This window comes from Tauraco erythrolophus, chromosome 5 (genome assembly GCF_009769465.1).
Source record: "Tauraco erythrolophus isolate bTauEry1 chromosome 5, bTauEry1.pri, whole genome shotgun sequence".
NCBI classification, from domain to species: domain Eukaryota; kingdom Metazoa; phylum Chordata; class Aves; order Musophagiformes; family Musophagidae; genus Tauraco; species Tauraco erythrolophus.
Window position 1 is genome coordinate 14,217,314 of NC_141469.1, and position 12,932 is coordinate 14,230,245.

Sequence of the window (12,932 nt, forward strand, 5' to 3'; positions counted from 1 at the left end):
TAGGCTTTCAAAGACTAGGCTGCCTAAATTCTGCTGAAGTAGGGATTTACCTGGAAATTGGGAATCTTAATCCTGAAAAATACTGAAGATGGCACTGCAGGGTATTGAAAAAGCCTAAATTAGGTGCGTTGGCTCCCTTTACCATTAATGGGAAGATCCTCCAGCAAGTAATTCAGAGCATGCAAAGTCGATGCCTTATTGTATACAGGACCTAGATGCACCCACAGATCAGTGATCTTGTGTTGCACTGGGCACAGGCAAAAGCAAATTTATGGAAAATACACGCCACAGGGTAGCTAAGAAATCCCACCTCTTTTCTTTACTCTCAGGAGGCTTTGGTCAGCAGCTCAGTTCCCTCTGCATTGAGTGTGATGAGTCTCCTTGGGGGCAGGACTCCAGGAGGTGCGGGCTGGGACAGACTTGGGGTTAGAGCTAACTTCAATGCAGCCTGAAGGCTTCTTGATGCTGATGGACAGCGGGAAAAGTTCACTGAAATACAACCTCTTTGCAGGTGCCCAGGAGAATGAGTTCTTTTGCCTTCCCTAGCTATGAGACTGAAATTGATTCTTGTTTACAGCTGAAGAAGAACAGAAGAGATGTTAACACTGGGAGACCACACAAAGGATAAAACAATACCATCGCCTCACCCATTTGCTGCCAATAATGCACTCTGAGTTAAAAAAAAAAAAAACACCACAATAAGTTTGTTCATTTAGAGAGTTAATTGAGCAATACATCTTTTCTTGACCTAACTGACATTGTTAATACTCCATCCATCTCACTATTCATATGCTAATAGCTATAGTGCCTGTCACTTTAATACAGAACCCTGCCTTAGACTGGAATACTGCTTCATTCTTCTGTAACCTTGTTTGAATTACTATAGTTGCTACTGTAGTTCTGGTTTCATTTACTTAGGTCAATTTAATATTCTTGATAGTGCTCTGACACTCTAAAGAAATCTTCAGAGTAAAGTTCAAGAAAAAAAACCCTGTGTTACAGCCAAGATAAACTCCTCACGGAAGCTATAGGAAAGGTTCAATAGAATTTATAGGGAAAGTGACATTTTCATTTAAAAAATATGAAAAGACTTGAAAGGAGCTTTATCTTGTTTGATCCTTATTAAGTTTTCAAAGTGAGATGGTGCTCCCTGTGTCCCAGAGGCAAAAATTGCCATGTCTTATCATATTTGTTTAGCGTCTGCTTTTGTTACAGAGATTTTCCGGTAAACTACAAGAACCCAGGAGACTGCTGCTGATGAACATCTTTCTGCCTGTTCCTTCTTCTATTATAGCTTCTCAAAAAGAAAGAACATTTGAAAGAAACGTCTCCTTTCTGCAATTTCTTTCTCTTCTGTAATAGCTCACTCAGCTCCCTTAAACTTTCGGCATTTTCCGCATTTCTCATTACTCGCATGTAGAGGCTTACTCCGTCAAAATATTGGCTTTTCCTTTGCAACATAAAAATATCAAAAAGTTACTTTTCTCCTGTTACTAGGTTATTTTCCTTGCTCTCCTATACAGGGAGTTACTTAAATTGTCTTACTCAGAGAAAAAGTGAACTGACAATATCCCGCCCCAGCTCTGCAAGGTAGCCAAGGTGTCAGCACAGGGCCAGCACTTCCTGCCATCCTGTCTGAGTGGTTTCTCCTGCAGGACACGAGTAACTTGATTACAAGTGCTCACCTTACTTACTGTTCCTTTCCTATCTGTCTCCTTCTAAGGCACAGCATGTGTAACCAAATATATCAAAGGTTTACCAGGACTTAATAAGCTACGGCTATTAAGATTACTGTCTTCCGTAGCCTACAGCGTGGGAGGAAGGGAAGGAATTACTAGCATCAGATCCAGGTACCTTCATCTTCTTTCTTGAACAGCCAGCCAGACTGACTGGAGGCAGCCTTTAGCTTAAGTGTGGGATAAGGCTCAAATCTGCATTTCTGTGCCTGCGCTAGCTGCTCTGGTGTGGACGGTCACACACAGAGTGCAGCGCAGTCCTGCTAAGGCAGAATTCATTAACACACAAGGATTCAAGCTCCAAAACGGTGCCAGTTTCTAGTGTTTTAATCATCTTCCAGCGGAAATACTGTGAAGAACCTGAAAGAAGCTGCAACTTGTAACATAGATTCTTACCAAAAAAACAGACAAATCAGAAATGTATTAGCCAAGACTGCGTAAAGAGTGGAACGTGCTGCAGAAGCTGCATAGAAATGTGTGATTAGAGATCATCTGTGCCTCATGCTGGAAGTTCATGTGACCTGGAATGAAGACAGTCATGCTACGTGCTAGTTAGGTTGGCTCATAACGTCTGTGATATAACACAAATCTTGGAAGTAGAGGTTGCCAGCTACATGCCATTCTCTAGTGCCTAAAAGAAATAGAGAGTTCAGTCTCTGTGCAGAAAAACACACTGTCTATTGTGGACAGCATATATGAAACGTGACTGCAGTTTTCAAATTAGTGGTAGAATCCTGCTTCACACTATTTTGGTTGAAACATATCAGTGAACATGCTGCAGGAGAGGTAGTAATTCACATGGACAAAGTTACTCACTCAACAGACATCCTGCATCTTGCTCCTTAAGGAATCACCAGCAGAAGAGGGTGCAGAGCTACAAAATACAACGTTCACCTCACCAAGGCTACACCACAAGTTCTGAGTGGCACAGTTACACTGAAAGATTTTCTAGTGGGAGGCTCAGCTTTTGAGAGGACACCCCTAAAATCCTTCCACCATTGCTGAAACTAAGCTATTAATTGCCAGCATAGTAGGTGTGTAAGAGAGGACAAGCTACATGTGCACATCTTAGCTATGATTCAGAGATTGCTCACAAGTGACATTTCCTTTACAGTGTTACTCTTGCATAAAGCCACCACACTCAGATCAAAAGTTGAGTGTACTCAGTGACACACAGATGCTATTGTTTGTCAAGACTTCCACCGACAAGCCTCTGAACATAATAATGAAAAATAGGTAAACGCAGGATAACGGTGGGAATGTTTATATGGCCCAATTCAGACATATGTAGTAATTCCTGGTCTTGCTTGAGAGACAGGAAGCATATACCTGAATTAATTGAGCATCTTCCTACACTAATACACCTTGCTGATGAACTTCTGTAGAGCATTTATCCAGTGCCACACAGGCAGCAAATACAGACACGTTGCCAAACAGAAGATAGTAGTACGTTCTGCTGAAAACAGATGAAATAGATGTGTGAGGTTTCTAATGGAGGTTTCCCAAGTGAGGTTCCTGGGACTGATCATATTTAACATGATCATTAATGATCATAGCACATACGAACAAAATGAGAAATTCATTGATGACATAAAATAAGATGCCACTGGCAATAGAGAGAAAGGCATGTATGGAATGCAGGAGAACCTTATTGATCTGACTGAGAGAGATGTGATGAAATTCGATAGTACATAATGCCAGGTCATGAATTTACAGACTAAAAATACATATTTCTGCTCTTGACTGGAAACTCATTGGTTGGGATACTGGTTCATGAGGATGTCAATGTCATAAAGATCCCATTAAGCCCCCTGCTTCAAAAGTGGCCTTAAAATGCATTAGCAGACAGGATCAGCAGCGATGGGGGGCATGCACGTCTTCTCACACGAGGCCTCAAGAAAGCCCACCTGGAGTTGTGCATAAGAGGAACTGCATTTGTAGAAGGTGCAGAAAAGGGCAGCTAGGAGAGTGAGGGAATGAAGAATTATTTATGAAAAAGTTAAAAGCTTGGCAACAAGGGGAAGGCTGAAGGGGATACGACTGCTCTCTGTGGGTACGTCAGGAAGGTTAAATGCAGTGGAAGGAAAAAAGCAATTTATAATTTGGTACTTAAAAAATTTAAGACTGCAAGTTGACCATATACAGATGAATACACAAAAAAAGGAGGAAAGTTTTTAATTAACAGAACTGTGAAATTTTCTAATTATCTAACTGAAATTAAAGAAGACATGATAAACTGGTGTGAAGGAATTATTAAATGAGTGGTTGCAACAGCAAGGTTTGGACTAGATGATCCAGGAAATCTCCATTGTCTATATCCAAACTTAGCTTTAAAAGTTGACAGGATATTTCTTTCCTTTCCCTCATCTAAAAATAGCATAAATAGCATTATTGGAAGACACCAGATGGTGCTGTCACAGACAGTTTTATAAGCTCAGTACATCCAGACTTCTGTTTTTACAGGTTATGGCCAAAATGCTGTGCAGCTGTGCCACATCAAGCATATTTTATGATGTTCCTGCATATGCTATTAAAGTTTGTTTGCTGCTCAAATTTCTGACTGAACAGGTTCTTAGAAGCAGTGCTGCTGCTCAAAGGAAGCACTTTCATATACTAAAATTTCTCTTCAAATGGTATTTTTACCACTGGTTTGAATGAAAATCGCACCGAATCCTAGCGATGCCAAGCACACGAAAAAGATGAGAGCCCAGGATTCTGCCATCTTGTTTTCTAATTTTCTTCATTGGATCTTTCTTTAAATTAAGTGAAAGGATATTTGTTACCTGGACTGCAACTCAGATTACAGCCTATGAAGACTTTGAACACAGAGTTAAAGGAAAAAGTACGCATAGTTACTTAAAAATTTGACAGAGCTCAGATGGGTTTTATTAATTTTGGGCTACTACCACTTCTCATCATTTGTGCTTTAGATCTCTGTCCTCCTATAAGGCTAGTCTTTAAAAGTGAGCGTTCTGAAGTAATCACTCAAATACTTCAGACGTTGCATTTAGAGTTTAGATAATAGCCCTGTCCTTTGTATTGTGCCCTCTTATCTCATACATTTATAAACTGTTTACAACTACAATTAGAACGGCAGAGAAATGGTCCATGCTGGAGCGACAGGGAAATGGTCCATGCAGGGTAAGAACTGATGAATGATTTATAAGTACTTTTAGCAAAAAAGTCGTTCAAGGAAGTTTGCTCATCAAGTTCTAGTTCTAATCTCTGATGTGGGAGTTTTTTTTTTTTCATATAGAATTGAGCACAGCAGTTTGCAGTGACGCTGCTGTTTGTCTGGCAGAGTTGAACTCTAATTGCTCAAATCCCTTTATTACACTGCACCTTTATTTGGAGTAGGCCTTAGTCAACATCTTGTCTAAAAGCTTCTTTTTGTGAAGAAACTAAAAGTTTTGTTGTCATACAAGTCAGTGTAATGGTTCATTATAACATTGTCTTGGGAGGAGAAAAGGCTTTTGTGGAGTCAGTATGGGTTTGCTTGGGTTTGTTACAGATTGCAAAGACCAATTAGGATTCCTGTAAGAGGGTCCATTATGATCACCTATTCTGATTTCCTACAACGCTAATGATGTTAATAACATTTATATTGTTAACATTGTTTTTAATATCAGATATAAGTCCTAAGTCCCTGTTTTGTGAGACGTTAAAAACAAAAAGGAATTTCTCAACTTGTTAGCATTTCAAGAATTTATACAGGGTTTTATATTCCATAATACTTCTCAAAACTTTACAAACTAATTTTTGATCTTCAAGTAAGTTTGCAGAAATTCATCAGTTGGTTCCTAAGCTACCGATGAACACAGGCAAAAATTACTTCCACTATAAGTAATTTTCTTCTTATATCCAAACTGTCAATAAAATTAGCAGAATGTTTCAGTAGGCAGTAAGGTTGCTCCACACATGTTGTAGATGACAAAAAGTACATATAAATGCAAAACATGCATTTAGAAAAAAAAACTAAAATTCTTTTCTTTAGGCACAGTCTTGTTCTGGTTTCTTTACCTTGAATACTTCGGTCCTAAACAGAGTGCTTGGTTTAGTAACTGAATGCAACTACCTGTTCCGCACAACATAAGCAAACAAGTAGTCTTCTCCCCAAATGCCTGCTTGCTCCCTAATAGCCTGAGAGATCTAAGAGAAATATTTTATTAGATTTATCAAATATCAAGCCTTCCACAGTCCAGCCTTTTGAAAATCATCCTTTAGGCACGTTTTTGAGAGACGAGGCTGAAATGATTTGTCAGGAAGCCCTCAACCTTTTAGTCTGTAGGACCTCAAGAAAGGTCAGCGAAAGCAGAGACTTTCCACCTTGAGGCAGGAGAAGCCTCACAGCCTCCTCTCCTGCAGGGGCAAAGGGAAGGGAAGGAAGGCTGTGACTGAGAAACGTTGCTTTACACTCTTAAGAGTGGCAGAAGATCATATGATTGACGCTATATGTATGTGCAATTTTTACAGAAATAGCTATACTTGTGAGTTTTCTGCCAATGTTTTGCTTTTTAAACAATTACTATTTATTATTATTATTACCTTCTAGGACCAGGAGATTCATCTGGCACCGTCCATGTTGCTGAAAGGTCTTCTGGAGGAGTGACCTCTTTGAGAAGGAATCATCTGTATCTTCCTTCTCTATTTTAAAGCAGAAGGAAAAGTGCACCAAAATGAAAATGCTCCACTTCCTCTGTAGCTATATTTAAAACTTTTAGGGGAATTATGTGGTACCTGGGAACTAGCCAATCCCTCAGTACAAGGAAGCACTCAACAGACATCCTCAGAGTTAAACTGTGGCTGTGGGTCAGCCCCCTGAGGAACTGACTGCTCACATAAGTCACTTGAGGCTGCTCCTGCTTTTTTAGTGCTGACTCCAGAGATTTGGCCAATGTTCCCTCATAGTATTTTTAATCAAGATGGGAGCTTACAAGCAGTAGCCACAGTGCAAGATTTCTCTGCCTTTCAGAACTGGAGAGCTACTACTGACTCCCAGAAAAAAAGAAAACCAAACCAAAAGAAGAAAATTCATCATTTGTGTCCCGTGCCTGTTGGCCACCTGAAAGTAGAGACAATAGGCAGGTGTCTCTGACTGGCACGGGTTAGGAGCAGACCATGACAAAGCTTGCATGTAGGCACTGCTTCACGCCTGATTGACTGTGTAGTAAAGTGCACAGGTGGTGGTTTCCAAATTTGGTTTTCTGGCAGACCCTCTGATGTCCGGTGGGCATCAATTAGTCCTGGACAACAGGCCAGGTAACACTGCTAGAATTCTGTGCCCGCTAACCATGGAGATACAGCATCCAGGGTAGGTGGAAAATAAACATATCACATGCTTAGTGTGCTGCAATCCACAGGTAGTGGCAACATTTCCACACTATTTAGGAAATATTTGTGTTGCCCTCATGCATATCAGAGTGATATGTGCAGAAAGAAAACAGCTTTCTTCTCGTGGTCTATTTTCTCTCATACTCAAGCCAGTGATTTATTTGTAGGACCTTGGAAATGGAGTATTTTAGCAGCCATACTATCTATGTGAACCAGCATCCCACCTCTGAACGGTCAAAACAAGGAAACACATTGGAAGGTACAAAAAGCCCTATGATAAGCTGATGTGAGGTGATTTGTCCTCTCGTCATTGCCTCCACAGCAATGGAGTATGGCTCATACTATACTGCCTTCCAGAAATAACTGTCTTAAATCTTGAAGCACAAGATCTTTGCATTGTGCTAGCATCAATCACCAGAAAGAGGCACCCCGACATAGCTCACAGTCCAGTCTCTGAGTTTCCCAATACTCTCAGTTACAATGACATCTCTTGGTAATGGAATCTGTCTGTATGTTTCTAATCAAGCCTCTCTTCCCAAGGTTATTGAGAAGTTTAGATGTGCTCCTTCACTGATATATTGAGATTAGATTTTTTTTTATATTGACTTCCCAATCTTCAGGCTACAGATTTTACATTAACGTTGGCAGCACATAACAAAAGAAGAACGACATACTTTAGGTCTGTACACAGCCACTGAGGGCTACTTACACATCACATTTCACAGCTTACTGCACTACCTAGCAGGAGCAGAAAGGAAGTCTAGCGATGATTTTGATGCTATACAAAAAAGAGATAGTTTCCTTCCTCAAACCCACTGGTGGTTTAAATCACATTTCAAATCAGTGAAAAGATTTTTAACTCTCAGACCGTGGTTGAACATAAACAATTTCAACTTAAATAATACAAGCTTTTTACATGATTAAAGGTAATTTTGTAACTAATGGAACACTGTGAGCGTCAAGTATCATTAAAAACACTAGCCAATGTGAAGGTAAGTTAGATTATTTACAAGAAAGTAATTTTAGAAATACATTTTTCACCAGCTGATGCAGAATACTTTGTACTTCAGTTAGCATAACAGTGAAAATATGGTACTTTCCTGTATACTAGCACAGTGCCACAACTTTTGGATTGCACATATTTAGACTGATGGGAACATTCACCTAGAAGGCTTTAATTGCAGAAAGTTTATCTGCTTTTTTTTTGTTCCACTTTTATGGATTTAAAAAAAAAAGTCCCTTTTCAGCTCAGAACATTAACATCAACATGAGTGAAATTCTAGCAAAGAGGAAAACCCATATTCTCTCAGAGTAAGCTCGTACTCCCCACTTACATAAAGGACTTGTACAGGAATAGTTAGCGCTGCAGCCAATGTTGTGGCTCTCTCTAATTTAGTAAAAATTCGAACTCCTTTATAAATGGGACCAACCTGAAGCTTTACCAGATGACCACAAGAGGTCATGATCGTTCCATGAGAACAGTTTCTCTGCAGTCTAGTAAGAAAAACATCGGCATCTCAAGTGTATTGGATTTACTCAGTATTTATACGAGTTAAAGAATTAAACATAATACTGGTACAACTGAGATTTTTTTTTTTTAATGTAGAAGGCAAAACAAAGACGTTTCTGCAATAAGTTCAAAGTGATTTCTCAAAGTATGCACCTTTATCTTTAATACATCCTTTCTCGCTCTCCTTAAATTTATTTCTTGAACCTTTCCACACACTCATAGTTCATCTTTAACACGAGGATCGAGGAAGGGGATATTATTTGGGATATTACAAGACTGTCTCACTAGCATAAGGAGGTAGAAAAGTTTGAAAACTGTTTTATACTTGGAGCCGTCCAGAGATTCTCTTACTCTGATTAAATCTAAAGCTTGCCAATTTCTTTCCTTTAATCTCTTGAAAATTACTTTCTTAACCACACTTGCACCTAAAAATTCTTATCTAGGAACCCGTTTCATATCCTAATAAGAGCTTCACTCATCTCATGTACTTACAGGAGCTTCCTTTTGTCTTGTCCTGGCAAACGCTATCTCGCCAGTTCAGAATACTGTTAAAGTAAGATCATCATCTTATCTTCGCCCTTTTCCCTCCTTTCTTCACATTCCCCCACCACCTCTTCCTTGCCGGCCACACCAAATTTCTGCTGCCAACTTCATCTTGAGAGGCATCACAGTCTCTCTTGGATTTGCCACTGCTGCATCCTCACCCACCTTGCCATCCCTCTGCCCACACTGCCAGTCTCTGCTGCCCACTCAACTTCCAAAAAGCACTGCCATTGCTTTCTTTCACCTGCTTCACACAAAAGAGCAAATCACTTTGTCTTCCTTCAAAAACGTCCTTAAAACCAAAGTAAATTATTCAAATGGCAAAAACCAAACCCAATGTAGTCAGGCAATGGATTTGCTTTGATCACTGCCAATTCTCCTTACCTCATTTTTTCCCAGTCTTTCTCATAAGCTCATCTGTATCGAGCTGTAAGCTCTTTGAAGAGGAACCATCTTCTGTAATTTTGTGATCCCTTATGCAATATCATCCCACTCCATTCTAAGGGCTTCTATGCAATGAAATCAAATAAGCACAGATTAAGGGTTTGAGTTATGAGGGAATGGCTTGCATAACTTATTTAATATGGAGACATGGTCAGACTGAGAATGGGTTTGAATGTCAGCAAATTCCATCTGGTTTCAAGCAACACAGTGAACAGTTTAAAATAAAAGTTATTGTCTCGACTACAGACTGCCTTTTTGGGACCTATATGACTCCAGAGCATGTTTCCAAATGCAGTCATGATAGAAACAATATCAAATTCACTGAAATAAACAGCAAATTCCCATTGATTTTCAGCAGAGCTGGGACTTCATCCTCAGCTAGGCAGGCAGTTCAGAATCACGTTAGTACAAAGAAATTGTTGTAGAGGCCATAGTCTTATCCAGTGAAACCACCATGGAAACCTCACCACAGATCAAAGCTAACAATCCAGTGGCATTCAATTAGCACCAGCGTCAGGCTACTCTCACAAGCAGCTGCTATTTATCGAAATACTAAAAGCTTGCATGACTGATACCACAAAAGGGAAGAAAAACAATTCATTAGTTTCATGGATATATTACAACATACAAATTTTATAGCTATAGAGTATATTTATCATTGTACTTTCAAATATTTTAAATAAAGAATTCCACTATTAATATTTATTTCATACTTTATGCATGACTGTCCTCATCTCACTTTTTCTAAGCAGCATTGCTGTTAACTAACATTAGAGAAACAGAGATTCAAACTGAAAAAGAATGATGCTGGGGAAATAAATGTACTGCTGAAGTACGTTCAACTTGCAGTACAGACAAAATGTGCTAGATATTCTGAATAATTGTATACAACTAATGTATAAGAGATGCACAGAATTGTGGCTTACATTTGAATGCTGCAATATACTGACTAGCTCTACCAAATAGATGACTTTCTCTTCATGTAGAGTGTTGGTTATTTTTTTCCACTATATGAATCATAGTCTAACATTCAACTGCTCTGAACACTCTAACTAGATTACTAGACCTGACAAAATGCATTTTTATGTTACATCAAGAGGAATGTGATAAAAAATACACAATCTACAATTTTCTAACTTATTATGGCTACTTCCTGTACTGTAACAAAAACAACTCCAATTGTTTTCCATCTCTATCGTATTTTCCATGAAAATTGCAACGTACTTTACTCAGACGAAGTTCTCGTAATTCTTATACCAAAAAACAGTTTTAACGTAAGATTTCATATCTTCCACTTTCCATCAAATGAACATTATCTGCTAAATCATATTCTGCATATGCACAGATATTCTGTTAATTAATGCCCAAGCGTTAACAAAAGTATGCTAGCTGTCACTACTCTGCTAAGTCAGTTATTTCATAGCCTGACAGACGAATCCAGCCCAGCTCTGCAATCAGGAGTGAATCCAGGCCTTTTCAGGTAGTTCAAAGCTCAATATCCTCTGCACGCTTCATGAAATGAGGAAAAACCAGTGACAGAGTTTTCACTCCTTTTTAGTCACAAATTCTATACAAAACCTTGGTTCCTTCTGTGCTCAAGGGAACCCCCCTTCTTCCAAATTTCTCTGCTTATGGCTTCAATCCAGCATTTGACCCCAAACATCCCCTACCCAAAGTAACTGCCTTTCTTGTAGCTGTATCTAGTAATCCTTTGTGCATCTTCTCTCAGCTTATCTGTTCTGTCTGCTGATTCCCTGCAGATAGCTAGATAAGGAGCCAAGGAGCACAGCTGGGTTTATCTCTTTAAGCCACACAAGCTTTCCCTTTATTGTCCATTTTTACAGGCATAACTACACCAGGAAAGGTGGCAAAGAATCCCATGTGACAAGGAAAAGGGGTGCTATAGAGACTACACCATACACCGGTTTAGCTAGTGCCACTTTAACAAATAGTCTTTCTTCTTCTCCCACCTTACGTTACGCCTCTGCTACAGGACTTGGCCAGCCAAGATGTGCTACACATGGCCATGCTGGATTCTAGCTCGCTGCCACGTAGCACGGCTTGAGGCTGTTGCCTCTGCTCTGAGTGGTGCCCCTGCTACATCAGCTACGTGTTACTCAGAAATATGATTTCATGAAGCCAAAACACAGAGCTCTTCTAGCTGTTAAGAAGAGCTAACTCTGTCCCAGCTGAAACCAGGACACCATTGCAAAGGGAGGGGCTAGAAGTCCCATCTGTTAATGCCAAAGAATTAATCCAATATGTTTCAAAACAAAGGGAAAAAAAGTCTCTTGCTTTCTCCCTTTCTGTGTGATGACTTTCCACAGCTGGGATCTTTGCACGTTTCCCAGCTCCAGATGTCAGGGGACTGCATATCTTGCCCTTTTCTCTCACACAGCTTATGGAAGCACTCAAACACCTAGCATATTCTGGGGACTTCCTTCTCCCTCCGTCTCTCTTCCACAGTTTTGCTTTGCTCGCTTTTGTTGAATGAGTTACTATTTCAAAGCAAAAAACCACATTAATACGAGATATTTAGCAATTCTAATTTCTTGTGTAAGAAGAACAGCGATTTTACATTTTCCTCCAGTTTGTAGGAATGAGCTCTGAAATCAGCATGAAAAGCTGCAAGAGGAAAGGCAAACAGCTAGGAGCAGAAAAAGGGATGAGACAGGCAGACCAACAAGTGACCAGGGAATTACCTCTACAACCCTGTAACTATGTGGGCTGAGAGGGGACTGAAGTGCCAACCTTGGGCTGTGCAGCCACTCTTGCCCACTTGTTAGGGCCAAGGGCTAGAGCAAGGTTATATCGCCAAGGACCCATGGCCAGACACAGAAACCGAGATAACAGCCAAGTCCCACGAGCTCAGAACAGAAACCAGGATGTGAGCCAACAGACATGGCACAGCCACCATGAGCTCCAACTGCTGCCCAGACAGGAGACCTCTATCACCTGCCCTGTAGAAGCAGAACCCCCCAGCTGTCAGTCACAGAGGGGGCACCCCCAGGGCTGGCCGAGAGGTTTTGCTCATCAGTCAACTGCCAATGAGGCTGAGCTAGGGAAAACCTCGCAGCCCTGTCCATCGGTGATTCAGTAGGCAGCAAGGATGTTCTCTTTCAGTCAATAATGAACAAAAGCTTTTGAGGGCTGCTAATGTCTATTAGGCTATGGGAGGTGCCATCTTCTATCAGAGGATGAAAGTGGAAGGACTGTTTCTGTAAAATTCCCCAAAGGAAAAGCAATAAGAACTGTGTGCCAGCCCATTTCCAAGCTGGATAATTGTGTTTCATGTTTATCTGCATTTATCTCTGTGTCTTTCTTTTCCAAGGATGTCTGTAGTATTCCTGCACCCTATTTATTAGCTG